Source organism: Ambystoma mexicanum, chromosome 3p (assembly GCF_040938575.1).
Source record: "Ambystoma mexicanum isolate Mex_15411 chromosome 3p, UKY_AmexF1_1, whole genome shotgun sequence".
Classification (NCBI taxonomy): domain Eukaryota; kingdom Metazoa; phylum Chordata; class Amphibia; order Caudata; family Ambystomatidae; genus Ambystoma; species Ambystoma mexicanum.
In genome coordinates this window covers 976218965-976239458 of record NC_090925.1, presented here as the reverse complement: position 1 = coordinate 976239458, position 20494 = coordinate 976218965, and positions in this window count along the sequence as shown.

Sequence of the window (20494 nt, the reverse complement as noted above, 5' to 3'; positions counted from 1 at the left end):
CATAAAATGGCCCTAGATTTCATTGTGTCACAGTTAATGCTTTGTTGCAATGTGTCTAGCATTCCTATACCCATGGCATGCTGTTCAGGATGTTAGTTTACATGTAAGAGATAACGAGTGTCCAGAGTATGGGATGCCGTGTCAGTGTGCTTCTTTCCCTGCGCTCCTCTAATTTCTTTAATACACAGTTATGAACCCTCCCACTGGTATGTATTTTGCCAACCTCTGAACCGGAAAAGTAGATCCGTGCAGGCGTGGCATGTGGCCAATTTTGCACCAGACCTGCAGATGAACTGCAGATCAACTGCCCTGCTGTTAAATCTCACTTAGCAGTTTAAGAGGCTCCACTACAGTGTGTCATTTGCTTTCTGACTTTGAGGACATTCAGACATGTAACTACTCATTTTACAATAGCCGGTAGATCACTATAAGATAGTTGAGTGGGTTGAACGCTCGCTGCTGCAATGTGTGTGTGTGTGTGATCTGCAAGTTGCAGTTTCAAATTCCGTCAATGCCAACTCAGCCTTTCATCCTTCTAAGGTTGATAAATGAGTACCAACACAGGTTGCATGATATTGTATGTTTCTTTGTTCTATATAAAGCGCTTAGACGCAAGTGCTACATAATTATCATTTGGCCTTGGTCATCTGCTTGCATTCACAGTAATTTGGTAATATGGGTCTATACCCGCTGATATTAATGATACATATGGCGATCCATTCTTGTAAGAAATGTACATCACATTACATTGATATCGTATCCGTATTTTGGGATGTATACAAATTGTTCGAATACAACTGACCGCGGCCGAATTCACTTTTTTTTGCGGCCGAATTGGCTGAAAATATATGCGGGGAACACCCCCTGCAACCCATGCCCAATCCACCTACATTATTTATTACCCCACAACCAGCCCCCACATATATTCGGTCAATTTGGCCGCAAAACAAACAGTCCATTCGGCCGCGGTCAGTTTGGGTAATACCGTATTTTGTGTACTTCGGAAACATGCTATGTGATGTCACTTCCTGTTTTGTCAAGGGGTGAAAGGTTGTGCTCCATCGCTTCCAGTGATGTCACTTAGGGGGGGGGATCAAATTACACAACTTCCTGTTATGTCATTTGAGGTCAAGGGTCATGTGATGTAATTTCTGTTACACTAGTATTTTGGTGAAATGACGTCCCTGCTACAGGTACTCTTATTTCACACGTGTTTGCATCAGTGTTAGTGTAAAAGAAGTGGGTATGATTTATTATTGTGCAAAGTCTATATTCAATGTGCACATAACGCCTGCACCATATACTCAGTGACACCCTTTCCTTTCTTTCCATCTTCATTTCGCTGTCATACTTCGTATATTGGTTTCTTATTTCTTACACCCCCTTTGTTTCCATATCTCATCTTCCTTCCTTCCTTCCTTCCTTCCTTCCTTCCTTCCTTCCTTCCTTCCTTCCTTCCTTCCTTCCTTCCTTCCTTCCTTCCTTCCTTCCTTCCTTCCTTCCTTCCTTCCTTCCTTCCTTCCTTCCTTCCTTCCTTCCTTCCTTCCTTCCTTCCTTCCTTCCTTCCTTCCTTCCTTCCTTCCTTCCTTCCTTCCTTCCTTCCTTCCTTCCTTCCTTCCTTCCTTTGAATCCATAACCTCCTCCCCTTTCTTTCTTTGAGATGAAGCGAGAACTGAAAGATAGATGGAAAGAAAGCTTCTGGTTCAAGCGTTGGGTTTGTAGTATGGCCTTCATGGCTCCTCCAGCGGCGAGGCGACTGGGGAAGTGTTTGTCTTTAATATGAATAGAACTCACAAATTACATCTGTGCAACATCCGATCAGTGAAACCAAAATGCAGTGTTTTACTGTACCAAGTTTATACACTGCTCAATTCACTGACAGCCCAAAAAACCACTTGATCCATCACTAGCTGCCATTGTAGGGTATCTAGGGCCAGGGCGGCATGGTCGAACCTTTACATCCCTAATAAATAGTGACCGCTAAATTAAGGATTATCTGAAGATTTTTAAGCATGTTTCTTGGAGACGCCGCAGTAAATAAAGGTTGCGATAATCAAGCACCCATGCTACCAATGATCTCTGTGTCTATATAAGTGTGTAGGAATAACAGCACTTAAACATACAAGATAAAACATTTAGGCCAAGACCTTCTTTATGGGTGAAGTTATCTTTGCGCAAAAGCAGTTAGAAAACTAAGTAGGATCCCCGGGTTTCCTAGTTTTCTGTCTGGAGTGCTGGGCATAGGGATGTAAGCCATGTGAATGGGAGTGTGTATCTGCTTCATCACTGAGACGCATCACACCTCCATTACGTTCAGTCAAAAGCAACTGTTATTCACCTATTGGAAGATGTGATTGCACAACTTTTATATACATGAGTTTGGGCACCCTGCAGGTGATCTTCCTATTCGATGAGATATGTATTTGTGGGGTATGGTTGAGGAGAAAGGAGTGGGTGTTAGTCTGAGCTGCTATAGTCTCTGTGGTCTTTTTAATAAATACATATTCTGAATCGTATTGCCCTATCTTTTTAAACTACAGGATTTGCACCATGTTATCAATGCACACCCCAAATAATGATTTCCTACTGGCTTGAGAGGCTGCTGCATGGCAACTAGGCTGATCTTGTGACTCCTAACTAGCTGGACCATTCACAGTATATTCCCTGTACTTCTGTACTGTATGTGATTACTCATTTTTAGGAAGATGGAGGACTATATCATGAACACCAATCCCAAGGTATGTTGATTATGGATTCCCTCACTGCCCCCTGATGCTGCTGGCTGTTTGTGGGCAGGTGAAAATGACCCACGTTATAGTACTGTGTCCTCAAGATCATCTTTTGAGGGTTGCGAGTGCCACAGTTGTAGACAGACTTCAAGAGTGATAACCGAGGGTTGAGTTGAGCGTCACTATCCATTAAATATATCTCAGTTGGTGGATGGAGCATTCTGTCATTTTGAGTCAAATACCATCTGGCCTGGTTAACAGCCTTGTGTGCTTGCACTGAAACCACAAAAATGTCCTATTATTTAAATTAATTGAACAGCCAAATATCTTTTTCAATACCATTGCAAGCTGTGACTCCATAAGTAAGACCACTTATAGTCCACCCAAAACACTCTAAAGCCATTTCCTCTGAAGCTTTCAAATTCATTTGTCTCTTTAAAGGTATTCATTGAGCAGACAGCACATAACATCGCCCTGATCTAGTCAGCGATGTCAGAGACCAAAGCTCAGACATCCTTGATAGATGATGGCTTAAAAGAAGATGCAGTAAGGATGTGCTAGATTGTGAACGCTAAGTGTGAGAAAATAGAGAAGGAGGTGACATCTCAGTAAAAGCTCATAGTCAATCTCAGGAACAAGACGTTGGTGACAAAATATGAAAATTGTTCCTTCTAGAAGGAAACAGTTCTCGCTTTGTTTCTTTTTCAGTGCGCTGCTTCGTTTTGATCTGGGAGGGCTGGATACTATCCCTCTCTTCCACCCACCCGTCAGCTTCAGGCGAAGCATGATGGACCATCTTCAGGATTGACGTGAACCCATCATCTTTCCATGAGCCCACCCAAGGTATCTGCTATATGATCCAGTGGGAGCCTCAGCCCCTGCTACAACAGTTGATTTGTGCATCCATATGCGCAAAATCCACCACCGCTCTCGTGAATCCTGTGTGTGCTGGAAGAACATGGCAGCCGCCGCTCTGTTGTTGTCAGGTTTCTAAGCAACTACAATCCACAAGCAGCCCGCCTGATTGGCTGCCACATTGCTTTTGTCTCAGCCAGCTCCACCGGAAGGAGTGAGCCAGCATCCATCCTAAGGGCCTCCTCATAAGGGCCAAGTGCGTCTGTGCCTGACTGGGCTGTACCGAGGCCACAGAATGCCTGGAACCACGCATCTACGGTTGCATCCGACTGGACACGTGCACCGCTCATATCCTGTTACAGGGTAAAACCTATCTATATGCCTGAACTCTGCAAACATTAAGAACCCCCATAACTCTGCCCACAGCTACCTATCCAACAGTCATGATATGGGATTATTGTATCTCGCATGGTTCCCATCGGACGTATCCGCAAGGAACTAACTCAATGTATTCACGTATTCCAAGCACGTTATGCTCAATCGGTCTCTGAGCACACCTTTCTATCCAAGCATGCTCCGCTCGTTTATCACTCTGTTCGTAATTTGTAGTGTACATACTAGACCTTATGTGCATTACCAGTCTGCATTGTAAGTCCCGCTCATCTGCTCGCATTGTATCTTTTACGGCCATATTTGACCTCTAACTTGACCAATTGCTACCGACTACACTGTCGAACAGAAAATCATATTGTACCTCGTATAGAGTATGAATATATGTATATTGGCCTAAGCCAAGCCGCTTTGCGAAGAAATCCACGTTACAAGGTCTTGACCTTAGATCAGTGTAAGCCGCCATTTTACGTTCAACCGCCATTTTAGATTCTCTCTCTAAAGTCATCCTGTGTTCTAAAATGGTGGACAGTGTCCTTCTGAAGGTAACATGGCCGTCTTGACCTCTGTGTATAAACTAATATGTAACTTGCCTGCAGGCCACATGTTGGGGTCATGAACTGAGACCTTGTCCTTCGTTGAACTGTGTATAGAGGGTTACCTGCGCCAACAAAGTTAATCTGCGAGCACATGTTAAACATAATATATTCAAATACTGAAATGTGAACACTTGTTTAACTGCATTGTATAAAGATGTATGAGAAGGGTCAACGAGAAATCCGAAGACACACTGTTGCCATTGTAACTTGTTGGTGAATGTATTAATGGTAAACCCTAAATGTATAGATGCATGAACTCGGCATGAACCCTAGATCCGTGAAGTATTAACTTGTAGGTGGGCTGGACGACATGTTTCAAACTGTATAAGAGGTGCGACTATTCTAATGTACAGTCCCACTCACTGAGCACACCGAACAGGGCTGGAGTTCGCTGTGTTGTAGTGAGGGCCCGATATCTATTTGTTGCTTTGTACATTGAAACTGTTCAGTATAGAATAAAGATCTCTGTATCTTTCTTTGTAACCCGCGTTTGGTGTATTTCCTTTTGGGGTACTCAGCCTGGATATCTTCTTTTTGCTTTCACAGATGGCGCCCGAATAGGGACCCTCGAGATTGATGCCAGCTCGTTGAAGGTTGACGCAAGCTATCGGACCGGGATCGGACGGTGTCAGAAAAAAGGGGCCCCTTTCTGAATGAAACGTGACACCTCAGCAGCGCTGCACGGCCCGATCCCTGGACGATGAGCTCATGGTCCGAGTTGGCATCTTGACGAGGGTCCACTTATCGAGGCGGGCAGATTTGCCGAAATCACCAAACACAAGGTAACATTTGTTAGAGAAGAATTTTGTAATCCGATCGGACCTCCTTAGGATTGATCAGGTGAATTGTATCTGCAAATACAATTATTGACCAGGTAACACCAGTGTTCTGATATGCCTGGGAAATTGTTTACCTGCTTCAGGGCGTTATTCCGCAGTGATAGACAATCTTTGGAATTTAGCCGTCTGGCACCACAGGAGGGGTTGCCGGCTTGTACTATTTACTGTAAGCATGGCATACGTTGTATAGTGTTTAATGATATTTGGCACAGACAAACTAGACATGCTTACGAACTGCAGTGGCTGATCAATGGTAGTTTTGAAATCCCTCGTATTGAGTATTTAGAGTCAATTTTATTAAAGAAAAAGTCTAGACCTGCAGCATTCGATGTATTACAGAATTGGAAAAAAGAATATTTACAGCAGCTTAAGAGTAGGGAAAAACATTTGTGCCGTCATAAGACGAACGCTGAAAAAGCATTGTTATATGACCAAGATAAACAGTTTGAGTCAGCTAGGAATATGGATAGGGCTTTCTCACTTGGCATTCAGAAAATCTATCCTTCTAAAGATTTTCATGTTTCCGATGAATTTATCGACAAATTGTTACATGAACGAAGGCCTGGTGCCCCTGCACCACCTCCGTATGTTCCTCTTCCTGCTGGTTTGCCTCTTCCTGCTGTTATTCCTGCTCCTCCTGCTCCTCCTGCTGTTCCTCCCATCCCTCCTGTTGTTCCTCTTCCTCCAGTCGTTGTTCCTCCTTTTTTTGATGCTCCTCCACCTGCTCCTCCGCTCTTTCCTGTTGTACCAGTGATAACATCTCCGTTGACCTTGCCTGCTCTCCCTCTTCCAAGTGGTCCTGTACCGCTTGTAGTAGGTCAGGGAGCGGGATTGAGGGTTGTCACTCGCAATACTGTACCTCCAGAAAAGAAACGTGAGTTAATTGCATGGGCCAAACATTGTATGGAGGGGGGTGATCGAGGTAATGTTTTCGCCACACTTTCTAATATGGACAATTTTCCTGAGAAAAATGTTTTCCTTGAGGGGTTAGGTCGCTATTTGTGTGTAATGTGGGACAGATTAGACAATGCAGATCTCCCACAAGGGTTGAGGGATCTGAACATTTTAGCGCTTTCTAGAGACACTGTGGAGAAAGTGCAAGAGTACGTTGAGAGGGTATTTGAGTATAGAAAGGAGTTGGAAAGGTTACAGAATGAGGATGAAGATGAAGATAGTTTGGGCATTATGTGTGTGCAGAAGCGATTCCTCCCTTGTCGTAAATCGATATCTGAGGAAACGCTGAGGATAGATCTCAGACACGTTGATAACTCCAGTTGAAGTATATGACACATATAGTCAGTATACACCAGAAATGCAGAGGAAAGTGCTACAGGTAATGGTAGAGTACCTACAGGATGAGTGTGTAAAAAGAAAGATTTGTTGTCTCGCAGAGTTATTGAGTATTTATAAGAGAGCTTTTTCACTTGACACTTCTTCGGCTGCCTTTGCGCTCGATTTGGCTCTGTTGCTTAGTAAGCATTCGGAGTTTCCTACTTCTCAGTTGCCTATGAGAGAGGTTCCTCCGACACTTGCCCCAAAAGTCGAGGTTCCAGCAAATGTTGCAACAGGTGCGCCGGCCTATGAAATTCCTGCACATTATGTGTCGCAGTTCATTCACGTCCTGTTCTCAAGACAGGAAGTGAACACCATTAGGCAATCTATTCCCGATATTAGGAAAAATCCGACAAGGTTCTATAAAGAAATAGAGTCTGTTTTGCAATCTTCAGTATTTACCTTAAGTGATATTGATTTATTATTTCCTGTACTCCTGCCCGTAGATTTGTGGAAACAGGTTAGGTCTATAGATGATGTAGCAGGGTTAGGAGATACATGGGCTAACATAATTAGACTCGATGGAGAAAGGCCAGCTGGTGAGAGAGCGCCGCAGGTGATATTAACTTTACCTGATAGAATCGTTGCGAAATTGAAAACTATAATTAACGAAAAGAGAATTATTTGGGGCAAGCTTATGGCCTGTGTCCAAGGGAAGTCTGAGTTTGCTACCGAGTTCTTTAATCAGTTTGAACAGGTATTCTCGGATTTCAGTGGACAAGAGGTTATTCGTAGACAAATTTGTGTGTGGATTGTTGCCTGGCATCCAGTCGTAAATGATGTCTTCTGAGAGCACTTGGCAAGCGAAGTCTCAATCAGAAGTACTGCACATGGGCCAGTACTATGAGAATCATGTCAATAATGAAAAGGAAAGAGTTGAAAAAAGAAAAGGTGACTTGAAGACGAAAGTATTACTACAGCAAATTGTTAGAGGCCCTAGAGGGGGTAATTCACAGTTTAGAGGTCAGTCTGTTCCACAAGGAAATGTGCCCTTGGGTCCTGTAAACATTAACCAGTGTGCCTATTGTAGGCAAGAGGGTCATTGGCGTGCACAATGCCCGGTCCTTCGACAGAGGTCAAATAACACATTTGGAAATATGGGTAGATGACCCAGAGGTCGCCCGAATGTAGGGGGCCCTGGTAGAGGTCAGTTTTCATGAGATTCACAGCAACCTTTTTCACAGGATAATCAGGCACCAAGTGTGGATACTAGAAACATATTCGATCATCCTTCTGCCGCTTACCTCTCTGAAGAACTTCCTTTCGATAATATTCTGTTTCGTTAGTATTGCCCGAAGCAAGGTTTGGAATCTACGCCTATTCCCGTTAACCAGAAAGGCCCCTACATTGAAATGATAGTGGGAAGTAGGAAACATCTATTCTTGATAGATACAGGGGCACAAAAGTGTTCCATTGATCATTCCCGGGTTCCAAACATTCCAATGTCAGGGCAAACTAACGTTTCTGTAGGGTTTTCGGGCACACCAGTTGTCTGTCCGGTTTCTTCGCCAGTGCCTATTTCCTTGGGTCCGTTTACAGACCACTGTCCATTCCTTTTGACTTCGGATTGTGAAGAGAATCTGCTGGGGATGAATCTGTTGAAGGAATTAAATGCGGTAATTCATTGTTCTTCTGATGGAGTGCGTTTGACGATTTCACCACAGCAACATTCTGTCTCTCAATTCCTGACTAGATCTTTGACGCCGGAATTTAGTACTGTTCCGAAGTGTTTATGGGCAATTGACGACAATGATGTTGGTGTTTTGCAGATCGAGCCTGTTAAAATAGTCTTGAAACATGGAGTAAAGCTGCCACGTATTCCAAAATATAGGATTTCAGTCGAGGGTGAGCAAGCTTTGAAATGTATCATCTCCAATTTTGTGCATCGAGGGGTGATTGAGGAAATTGCAGGTAGTTTGTGCAATAGTCCGATTTTGCCCGTATATAAAAATGGCGATAATGCAATTCCTTTTCGTTTCATAATTGATTTACGTGCCATCAATAAGATCGTCGCTCCACAATTTCCAATTGTGCCTGATGTGACGACAATATTAACCATGATCCCGGCTTCAGCTACTTACTTTAGTGTTGTGGATCTGAAGAATGCTTTCTTTAGTATTCCTATACACAAGGACAGTAGATACCTGTTCGCGTTCACCTTAGGGGGACGCTCGTTCACATTTACCCGTGCACAACAGGGTTACACGGAAAGTCCTAGCATCTATAGTAGGGCTTTGAAAGAACAGCTTGATACTCTTGAATTGCCCTCCAGGTGTACACTGCTTCAATACGTTGATGACCTGCTTTTAGCTGCTGATTCAGAGAGCGCTTGTAAGGAGGGCACTGTGTTGTTGCTTATTCACCTGGCTAAACATGGTCACAAAGTTTTGCTTAAAAAGTTTCAATATTGTTGCCAGGAGGTCCCCTATTTAGGCTATCTTCTGTCAAAGGAGGGAAGAGATTGACACCTGAACGGATAAAACTCATTTCTAACATGTCTGTCCCAAATACACAGAAGGAAGTTAGAGCCTTGATAGGAAGGGCTTCTTACTGTAGGCAGCGGATCCCCAACTTTCCGTTAACAATTAAGCCAACGTTGGCTCTGACGACGAAGGGCATTTCTTCACCATTGCCATGGAACATGGAGCACCAACGTGCATTTGATTTGCTCAAAACTGCATTGTGCTTGGCACCGGTTTTGGGCACAAAAAACTATGAAAAGGCCTTTGTGTTGTTTTTCCATGAATGTGATGGATGTGCTTTGGCTGTATTAACGCAGGAAAATGGAGGGAAGAACAGGCCATGCGGTTACTTTTCTTCCGCCCTTGATGCTGTAGCATGCGCTTTGCCAAGATGTTTGCGAGCTGTCGCTGTTGCTGCTGCGTCTGTAAAACAGAGTGAGGGACTGGTCCTAGGCCATGATCTAACCCTGATGGTGCATCACTCTGTAGATGCTCTACTAAATAGAACTCAAACACAACACCTCACTTCCGCATGGTTGACAAGATATGAATTGATCTTGTTTGCACCACACATACAAATTACGAGGTGTTGTGTTCTTAATACTGCAGAACTCTTACCTTTCCCGCAAGGTACTGCTTGCAGTGACGAAGAGTCACATGACTGTCTTTACACTACCGAACAAGAGACAAAGGGTAGAATTGATCTAAAAGATATTCCTTTGAACAATCCACAAGGGGAGCTGTTTTGCGATGGCTCCTCCTTCAAACTTCTGGATGGTACATCCACAGCCGCTTTCGCAATCACTACATTGAGCGCGGTTGTGGAGAACAAGAGAATCACATATAACTCTGCATAGGCCACAGAGATTAGAGCATTAACCCGAGCTTGCAAACTTTCCGAAGGGCATTCCGTGAATATATACACTGAGAGTCAGTATGCCTTTGGGGAGGTTCACAACTTTGGGAGACTTTGGTCAGAAAGCGGGTTCTTAACTTCACATGGTACAAAGATCCAGCATGGCTCCTTGATAGTACGGCTACTCTCAGCACTTGCACTCCCTACTCAGTTAGCAATTGTGAAATGCGCAGCGCATCAAAAGATTTTAGATGATATAGGAAAAGGGAACGCTTTCGCTGATCAGATAGCTAAACAGACTGCTAGCGATCTCTCTGCAGACATGTACACTTCAATGGAGACCGTAAATGCCTAAGCAATGGATGAGGGTGTCGATTCTGTGAGTGATATCCAAGCTGATGCCACATTGGAAGAGTCTAAAAAGTGGGCTGAGTGCTTGGGGAAACTTGATGATGATGGGTGTTGGGTGGACAGAGTTTATGGAAAATGGATACTTCCCGATGCGTACATCATGATGATGGTCGTTATGGGTCATGGCCCTACACATATATGTGCCCGCAAGATTACAAAAATGCTGGAAAATGTATGGGTGAATGACAAAATCTCTAAAGTAGCTGAACGTTACGTTCAGAACTGCATGATCTGTTTACAGCATAATGTGGGAAAGGGAACATCAACTCCCAGGGGAAGCTTTGGTTTACCTTCTGTCCCCTTCAAGGTCATACACTTTGATTTTATCGAAATGGAACGATGTAAAAACTTGAAATATGTGCTAGTTGTCATTTGTGCTTTTAGCAAATGGGTTGAGGCTTTTCCTGTTAAAGACGCTACAGACATGACTACTGCAAAGACAATGTTAAAAGAATATTTTCCTAGGTTCGGGCTACCAAGAGTCATTTGGTCGGACAATGCTCCAAATTTTAACGCTGCTGTAATTCTGCAGATATGAGCGGAATTACAGATCGATAAACTGTTCCATTCGGCCAGACTCGCTCAGAGTGCTGGATTAGTGGAAAGACACAACGACATCATCAAAAACAAGTTTGCTAAGATGTGTGCCGGCACCAAATTAAAATGGCCGGACGACTTACCGAACATGTTGTTGTCTATGCGCACGACCCCTCAAACCAAGACTCGCCTCTCTCCCTTTGAGGTGGTTATCGGGAGGCCTGCTAATATCTGGAACCTTCCAAAAAATCAGTCACTGCGAAATGTGAAAAATTTACTTCTTTCAGATTATTGTAGCCAGTTGACTAAAAACCTGTATTTGATTTATCACGAGGTGCGAGAGGCTTTACCTCTACGATACAAGGGCCCCGGTCACAGCATAGAGCCCGGTGACAGGGTTCTTGTTAATGCTTTTGAGCGATTGTCTTGCCTTGCACCTCCGTGGTGGGGACCCTTCGAAATACTGCTGGTCACGCAAACGGCGGTGCGGGTGTCGGGCAGGAAGAATTGGATCCATGCAACCCACACCAAGAAGGTCCCACACCCAGTGCCATACTATACAGAAGAAACAGAACCCCTCATCAGTACTGCAATCAACGATCCCGAAGCAGTAAAAAGCATCGAGAGTGTGTCGGAGACTCTCTCTGAGTCCGTGTGGCTTGGGGAAACAGCCATTTTGTCTCCACACTCTCCAATAGTTTTGTCTCTGGAAATTGTTGCTCTGGATCTTGCATCCTCTCCTGTTCTTGATATGTCGCTTCCAACGGGAAGTGACGACACGTTGTTTTCAAATCACTCAGTACCAGAAAGCACGAGGTATGATCTGCGACCTAGGAAATAGACCTACTGCATGGTTCGGCTGTGCGATCGAGGAAAATCATCAAGGGCTTGCCTTTTTGGCCGATCTACTGTTTATATGGGGATTCTGTTGGCTAGGGTTTGTGGAAGGACTAAGAAGTCACTCGGCCTGGAGGTCGCCAGCTAATGACATTGGCGTGTTCGTTTGAAGATTACAATGGCCCTCATTACGACCCTGGCGGAATCCGCGGTGCTAAATGCACCGCGGAGCATGGCGGAAAGCCGCCGATAGCGCCATGGGGGTTGGCGGATTTACCACCCCATGCCGACCTTGGCGGAGCGGTAAATCCCCAATCCCCATTTTACCCTTCCCCATTCCCATTCTTGCCCCACAGGGTATAATGGGAGTGGGGAAGGAGTTAATTACGCCGCCGTAAAGTACGGCGGCGTAATTAACAACGAGGTCCCTTAGCGCCATGGTTTTCTCCGCCCGGTAAAACCAGGCGGAGAAAACCTCCATGGCGCTAAGGGAACTCGTAGTACGGCGGACGGGTCCGCCGCGATTAGCGCTGGCGGAAACCCACTCCGCCAGGGTCCTAATGAGGCCCAATGCCTGAAACCGCTACCGCACGTACAGGACTGATAAATGAACATGTGACCAGCTGTGGAAATGGACAAACTGTTTGGGCCCTGAGAACGTGCTACTGTCTTTTTATAATGTTAATTGGTTTTATAATAGTCATTGTTTTAGGCTTCTGGTATCTAGAAGAAGTACATCTGTTAGAAAATGTATTACCGACTGAAAATGTACCTATTGTTTCTACTCCTTTTGTGCATCTGCACACTCTATCTCCTAGGGATTCTCAGCATAGACAGAGATATTACAATAATACGTTATTACTCATCGGCACACTACACATGCTATTTTTAATAAATCCAACTGTTGGGTGTGTTCACATTTACCACAGCATGGGGATAAGGGGCTAGGTTGGTATATTCATCCGTTACCTTTGACAACTGCTTGTTATGCTTCTCTTAGAGCACTGTTCTTTGGTCGCTGGAACGACAGCATCTCAGGGAACTTTGATGGGACTAATTTGAATCAGTTTGAGAAACGTGTTTTGGCTCCCTTAGGATGCTCGCTTTTTGCAAATAGGAGTAAGCTCAACATTGCCTCTATTAGGCCTTCTGATAGACTGTCTCGTCCTTTCCAATCTTTGATTTATTTTAAAATGGCTCCTATAGGGAATAAGGATACCACGCCTCCTTCTTACACTGTTAACCATAGCCCTGATTCAGTTTAGCTCTGCATACAGAGGAATGGTACTCAGTCAATGGGAGATTTTAAAGGTTGCATCAACGTTGCATATTTGACTGGGGAAGACAGACCTTTGTATGTAGTCGAACCTGTCTACTTTGTTTGCGGTAATGTACCATTTCAATGGTTACCCAGGGACTGGCAGGGAACTTGTTATTTAGGGATCCTGTTACCCGGGGTATTCATAGCAAGTACTGTAGAGGTTTCAAAGGCTCGTCCACAGTGGGACGAGGATGGTGAGACTTCAGCACAAGTTCTGGGAGATGTAGCAAAATCCTTTGTGCCATTTTTGGGACAAATATTGAACTCTGAAGATATCAGGAAACTAGCGAGAGTATCGGAGAGGTCCATCAACCGGACCACGGACATGCCCTATAATATGACATTAGAACAGAAAGCAATAAGATTAGTAGCACTTCAGAACCAGATGGCATTAGATGTCATTCTGGCTGAACGTGGTGGAGTGTGTAAATTAGTGGGATCTGCTTGCTGTGTTTTCATGCCAGATTCCTCCCCAACTATCTTCAAGGCAATACAAAATCTGCACGTCCTAAATTCAGAAGTGCACATTCCCGAGGGAAACTGGGATCTTAGCGCTTGGTTCTGGGACTTCTTGCGATCTTGAGGTTGGAAGGTACTTTCGGTCTTGCTGATCATTTTGGGAATTTTGTTGATTCTTTGTTGCTGTATAGAGTGTCTTCCTAGTATATGGTCGATGTTAGGGGGATGTTGCGTACAGGCGATGGGTACATTAGTACGCAAGGTACACGCCCCAGACAAGAACTCCAATGAATATGTGCTGAAAGAAATTTTGATAACTGATCTAATGGCAATAGATATTTCTGATAGTGATTCAGGGTGTATGGACGTTGGGATGTGGAGTTGTTCGTAAAGTGATCAGAAGTAGTTTTAGCGCTTGGCATAGGCCAAATGGGGGGATTATCGAATGGAAATCATATTGTGCCTCCTATACAGTATGAATATATGTATATTGGCCTAAGCCAAGCCGCTTTGCGAAGAAATCCGCGTTACAAGGTCTTGACCTTAGATCAGTGTAAGTCACAATTCTTTATGCAGCATCAGATTATATCCAAGTGCTATTACGTGATATTCATTCAAAACAAAGTTATGTTGTCAACCACCATGTAGAGGCTGGTGAAATGTCTATATTAGAGAGGAGCCATATATGTATATAGATCATGTTGTATATGTCTACAATATGTATAAATCACGGTATGAATGGATTATTGTACCACCATTGTGGACCAACCTCAGCTTGATAGTTCTGTCAGTTTTATTGTAAAAAACTCCTCATGGGGATGAGGATCACAGTAACTGATTAGTTTGAATGGTGTGAAGGGGACGGGAGTGTCTCAAGTGGTAGACACTTTTGCTGTAATAACATATTGTTCTCATAGTATAATTACGGTAAAGATGTTCATCTGAAGCCTTAGTCAGTCTATCCCCTTCACCAAAGATGCATATTGATCTTTAATCCTTTCCATGTCCTGTACACTTGTAGTCTGGTAAAAGAACAAAATTGTTAAAACCCAGGTGGAAAGAATATAATTAATATGAATTAACCAAGACAACCTAACATTTCGAAGGGGATTAAGTACATCTATCAATGACACTTTATATGGACATAACTCAGAAACAATGTTATCCAAAGTAGAACAGGCTTCAATCATGTCTCATCAATTCCTGTGAGCCCTACTTCCATTTTAAGGGATTCTCCTATAATTGTCATTGGCAGGGATGACAATTGGCACAGAAAAGGATTTGTATTCACAAATGAAATATTCAATATTTGAATTCTCAAAAGCACTCTCCATAAATAGGCACTAACTGCCTTTTAATGTTTTAGCAAAAGACAGAGTAGTTGGCACTCGAAACTCTGAACCACTTCACTTTTGACATTCTGTGCTTTCCATATACCTTTTTCACACATTTTAACCACCAAATAGGCAAAACGGTAGTTAACATTAATAGTTTCACTATAGATGTATAGGTATTCATTTCTCCTATTACACACTACTATGACACACCACAGAAGTGTTCTGTTTTGTGTCAAGACCTGGACCTGCCTTAATAGATCTAGGGTTTACGGTTGTTTACGCAAACCCATAACTGTTTTGGATATCAATATATGTCTTTGGCGAATAACAGAATGTCAGATTTTTCACCATTCAATTCAGGAACATCTTTCTGTAGTTTGGAACACTCTGCTGAAAAACCATTAGTGTATATGGAAAAGAATAGGAGGGCTGGAATACACCCCTGCCTTAATCCCATTTCGATTGAAAGAAGGGTGTAGATTCACCCCACGGCTTCATTGTAACCACTGTAGTTGTGCTAATAAAAAAGCTGTATTGCTGCGCATATATTAACTGGTAGAACATAAGTCCTGAGAATTGCTTATAACAATGGGGAACACACACTATAAAAAGTGGTCTACAAATCTTCTGTAGAGGAGGAGCCAAATGTCTCTATCGGAAATCCCGCCCCTATTCTGCCTATGTGTTGGAAGTCGGAAATTGCTACATGCACAACACCGATATTGACCCCAATACCACGAAAAGTCTTCAAAACTAGGTATTCATTGAGAAGTCCATATAAGATGTACCCCCAGCGAGATGACAACCTCTTAAGGGAGGTCCCTGAAGAAGTGTGAAGTGATGAACACAAGAGGATGGTGACATTACAAGAAAGGAGAGTGACGCACTGAGAAGGATGATCAACCAAGAGAATGCATAGACCTTATGGGACCTGATGACGAAATAAGGAATCGAGTGACAGTCTATGCAACGAAATGAAGATTGCACGTACGAAGAACCCTGAAGAATAGTAAGCCAGGACCTGTGGAAGAGAAGGACTGAAAGTGTGTTGAAGTAGAGAAAAGTAGCTGAAAATCATGGAATGATCGAGACTGCTAACTGGCCCAGTGTCAAGGTGTCCACCTGACTGTAGAAACCCAATCACAACCAATCCCTATATAGAAAGTATACCTAGATGTTCCCCATAGACTTATCTATAGGTTGTCTTAGTTTGCCACATATTATGACATCATGAATGATGAGTTTTGCTATATAAGGATGATTTTTTCATGTGATGCTTCGAGATTAAGCTGTGAGACGTCCATTTATGTCTGTTGTACTTTGTGTTTTAGACAATTGACGATAAAACAGATTTTGTTTGCCAACTTCCTGAGTCGGTCTGGTTATTGGTGTGAGAGTTATTCTGCACCCCCATCCATGTAATGACGTGCTTCCTCATTTAAAAAGACCTAACGGTTCACGTGGTAGCAGAGGATGGTTACCGGCCCATCAACTAAGTATAAATCCAAAGTTTCGAACGATCGTGCACCCTTCGCCATCTAGCCGCAACATGGCGGGATTTCCTGTGGAGAGCGGCCGATATAGAATTCTTGCTAGAAAATTGATGCAGTTGGGATGGGCCCCACTTTGATGAAATCCCTCCTGGTTTCCACAGGCGCTTCCCGGACAGAAGGCAAAAGTGGTTGCTTTGAGATGGGAGTTGATACCGAAGGCCTTGAGCAGAACGAGCGACTGATGAGCGGATGCTTACTCAGTGTAGGGAGGAAGGTGTTGAGCCTTCTGCTCCCGTTACCTCACCTGAAGTGAATGACAAAAGAGCAGAAGAGGTAGGATTGTACCCGTTAAAGGAACTAAAAGTGTCAACAGAATATAGTAATCCGATGTATGAACCGCCTGCTTATAGCAGTGACAATAGTCCAGAAGAGACCAGAAGGAAAGACAAGATTGTTAAGGTTGTGCAGAACAAAGAGGAGAAAAATGAGCGATTGAACATGAAAATAGACATAGAAAGAGAGATTAAGAGATGGAAAGCAGAGAAGGATTAAGCTGATGAGGTAACGCTCTTGCAGAACAAATGGATGGGAGGACAGATGTTGCTCAAGCTTGATGGAAAAAGTATCTAGGAGGTCAGGCAAAGGGAAGATCAAGACATACAGGACACAAAGGACAGAAACGAGAAAAGAGGTTGGAAAAGGATGACTATAAGAGAAAGAACAGAGGGAGGTGAGAACAGATGTATCAGGAAGAACAACAAAAGAAAGAAGAAAGGGCAAAGGAACAAAGAAATTATGACAACAGGCACAGAGCAATCGAAGAAGGAGATAGTCAAGAAAGGAAAAGAGAAGAGGAAGAAGTGCAGAAATTAAGGGATGAGAGGATACAAAGATGAAGGGAAGGGGAGGAGAGAAGAGCAAATGAAAGAAGAGAGGAGAAAATACAAGAAGAGGAAATAGTTAGATGGGAAGTGAGAAAGCAAAGAGAATTGGAGGATGACTTGGAATGAAAAAGGAGACAGTGGGAGCGCGATATTGATCGCATTCAGAGGAGTTAATTGAACCAGGTCCAGTGATATCATGGGGTAAACTAGAGGCATTTCTTCCATTAAAGGAGACAATGCCAGAGCCATCTAGAGTAGCCCCAGTAGAGCATTTTCATATAGGGAGCTTCAGAGATAGGATCCATAAAGCCTATCAAGACGTGAGAGAAGGTAGCAAATCGGAAAGCCGAGGGAAGGGAGATCGATTCCTGGTCTTCCAATCATGAAGCGAAGAAAGAGACCTGTTTAGTCTTGAGCACTGAACCTTGTCCTTAGACAGGCTGACTTTAGACATAGGTGAAGGGGACGAGAGCCATGCCAGTTGGGGGCTAGATATGTCAGACAAAGAGAGAGAAACCTTCCGTGGAGAAGAGGGAGGAGGTGCATGCTGCCCTGAGTGATGTCTACAGGCAGACAAGGAAGTGAGATGGTCTGATTTAGAGCAAGATAAGGATAGGATGCCAGATCCTGTAGCATATCCAGAGCTTCCTAGGGGACGATCATATAGCAAGAAAGCGGAGTCACTGCCATATGTGAGCAAGCCTAGGTAATTGCCAGGAAGAAGGCATTCAGGAACCATTGCCCCCACAATGGATAGGCAAATGATGGGAGCGGATTGCGGGTTGGGATTCACACAGTTCCCTTTATTGGAGAAAGGAGGGGCCAGACTGCAGTATATTCTTTGGCCATGAATGGATAAAGATAATTTAAGGTGCAAACTTTCTAGTTTAATTGCGGGTGCTGGAAAATGGATTTATGAATTTAGAGAAAATGACAGGGGAAATACATTGGGAATAGGGGACATTAGAGTCTCCCAGCAGCCATTCTTGAGGAAAGTGCTGATGACATTTGGAAGAGAGCAGGCTGTTCAAGTGTCACAGCACAGAACACAGCGCACATTGGAGTGCCATTTAATAATTGTAGAGCAGATGTCGGAAGAGCTCTCAGAGTACAGTATCCTTACACATCAGATATGGGTGCAATTATGACACGCAAGATGAAAGAAGACAAAGTTTGCTTGCTTACATTCAGGATATTTAGGAATGGTGGAATCTTGAAACTCGAGAGCCATGGGGAAAAACAGTGGCAGTATTTTACCACTTTTTATGTCAGTGGTTGCCCGATCAAGTACAGAGGCAACTCAAGAAACTAGTGGGAATGGAAGCAAAGCCATGGTCAGAGATACAGTTGACTATACTGCATCACTGTCGGCTGTTACAGGAGAAGAATAAGAAGATAGAAAATGCTAGAAAACTTGAGAAAGCCAAGTTAGTTTAGAAGAAATTGTCTAAGTATGCCATAGATGGCGCGGTATTGAAAAGCAGAGAGAAACTGGGAATACAGCAAACAGTGGGCACATCGCAGGCAAATAATCAGTGGCAAATGGATCAGAAGAGAACGGGTTTGTGCCAGGAGGCACAGGAATGGGCGACAGTGGAAGGGGTGGTTTTCAAAATAACCAATTCGGTTTTCCGAATGTGCAGAATGATAATCAGAATGTCCAAGGAGGATTTAACCAAGAAATACTAGTCAGAAGATCTCCTCCTATATGTTGGACTTGTGGGATGAAAGGGCATATTGTGCACGCATGTGGAAGCCAAGGCTATGTACAGAATGGGTACTTTTTGGGAGGGGGGACAGCTTATCCTCTAGATTATACCTCGCAAGCTAGGAATGGGTTTACCCAAAATCAGACAGTGTATCGTGCACAAGCACCGCAAATACAACAAGCGCTGCAGCCACAGCAAGCAACATTGAACCCTCTGCAAGGGCAGTCACAGCATGCCCCCATGCAGATACAGAAGAACGCAAACATTGGGCAATGACTGACACCTAGAATAGGAGGTATCACTGTGATGGGAGGAAGTCCTTTCGTAGGTGCAGAGGTATGCATGTATCCTCAATAAGACAGCTCACATGGTGACTTGATGTGTTCAGTACTATCAGTGACACCTGACCCCCAAGAGGAACCAAGGTTTGATGTGACGATAGGAGGCACATCTTTTTCTTTTCTAGTAGACACTGGGGCTACTCATTCATGTATACAAGAGGGAAAATACCCAATGTTGGGGATTGTCATGAATGCTCAGGGATTCTCTGGAGATACGAGTTGAGTTCATTTTAACTGTTAAATTACCATTCTCCATAGGAGAGTGTGATATGTCTGTTCCATTATTGTATACAAAGTAGACACCAGTTAATATTCTAGGACAAGATTTAATGACGAAGCTGAACATGACGATTTCTTTCACTGATGAAGACACAGTGTGCTCTACTCCAGGGATACATAATATGAACGTGGGCAAATTTATTTTGGCATTTAAAGGGCAATTGGCGCAGAATGCCACTAGAGCCAGAAGTCTTTCTTTAAGGGGTACACATTTTGTTGACATGGCTACCCGGTTTAGTGGGAAAGATGCAGCCATAGCACAAGGAGAAATGGCAATTCTTGAAGGAACAGATGATGAGGGCAGGGGGGACAGAGATTGCTATTGGCGAAGGGTGTAGACTGACTGATGTCACTGAAGATGATATGTTTAGAGATGATCTGACAGATGATGAAGTAATATTCGAGATGAACATTACATATTGGATTAGAATAGAGAAAAGAGAGATCCCAAAGTGAATGGCAATTGTGCAGCAGCTGCCAGCATGTTTTGATGAAGACTTGGAAAAGATGCCAAGCGCTTTATGGACTACAGGACCCTATGACATAGGCCTATTAAAGAGGATAGGCGGAGGTTACGATAAAGTTGAAGCCAGGAGAAATTTTACCTCGAGCAAGACAGCAGCCCATGTCTCGAGAGGCAGATGAAGGGATTTTTAAGACTATTTCAGCACTGATGAAACAAGGTATTCTGATACCGTCAGAATCATTGTGTAATACCGCAGTGTATCCTATCGAGAAATCAAAGGGGGGGGTTGTGGAGATTCATACAAGATATTAGACCTATTAGCCAGATTGTAGAGGCAGAGTTTACTTTAGTTCCTAAT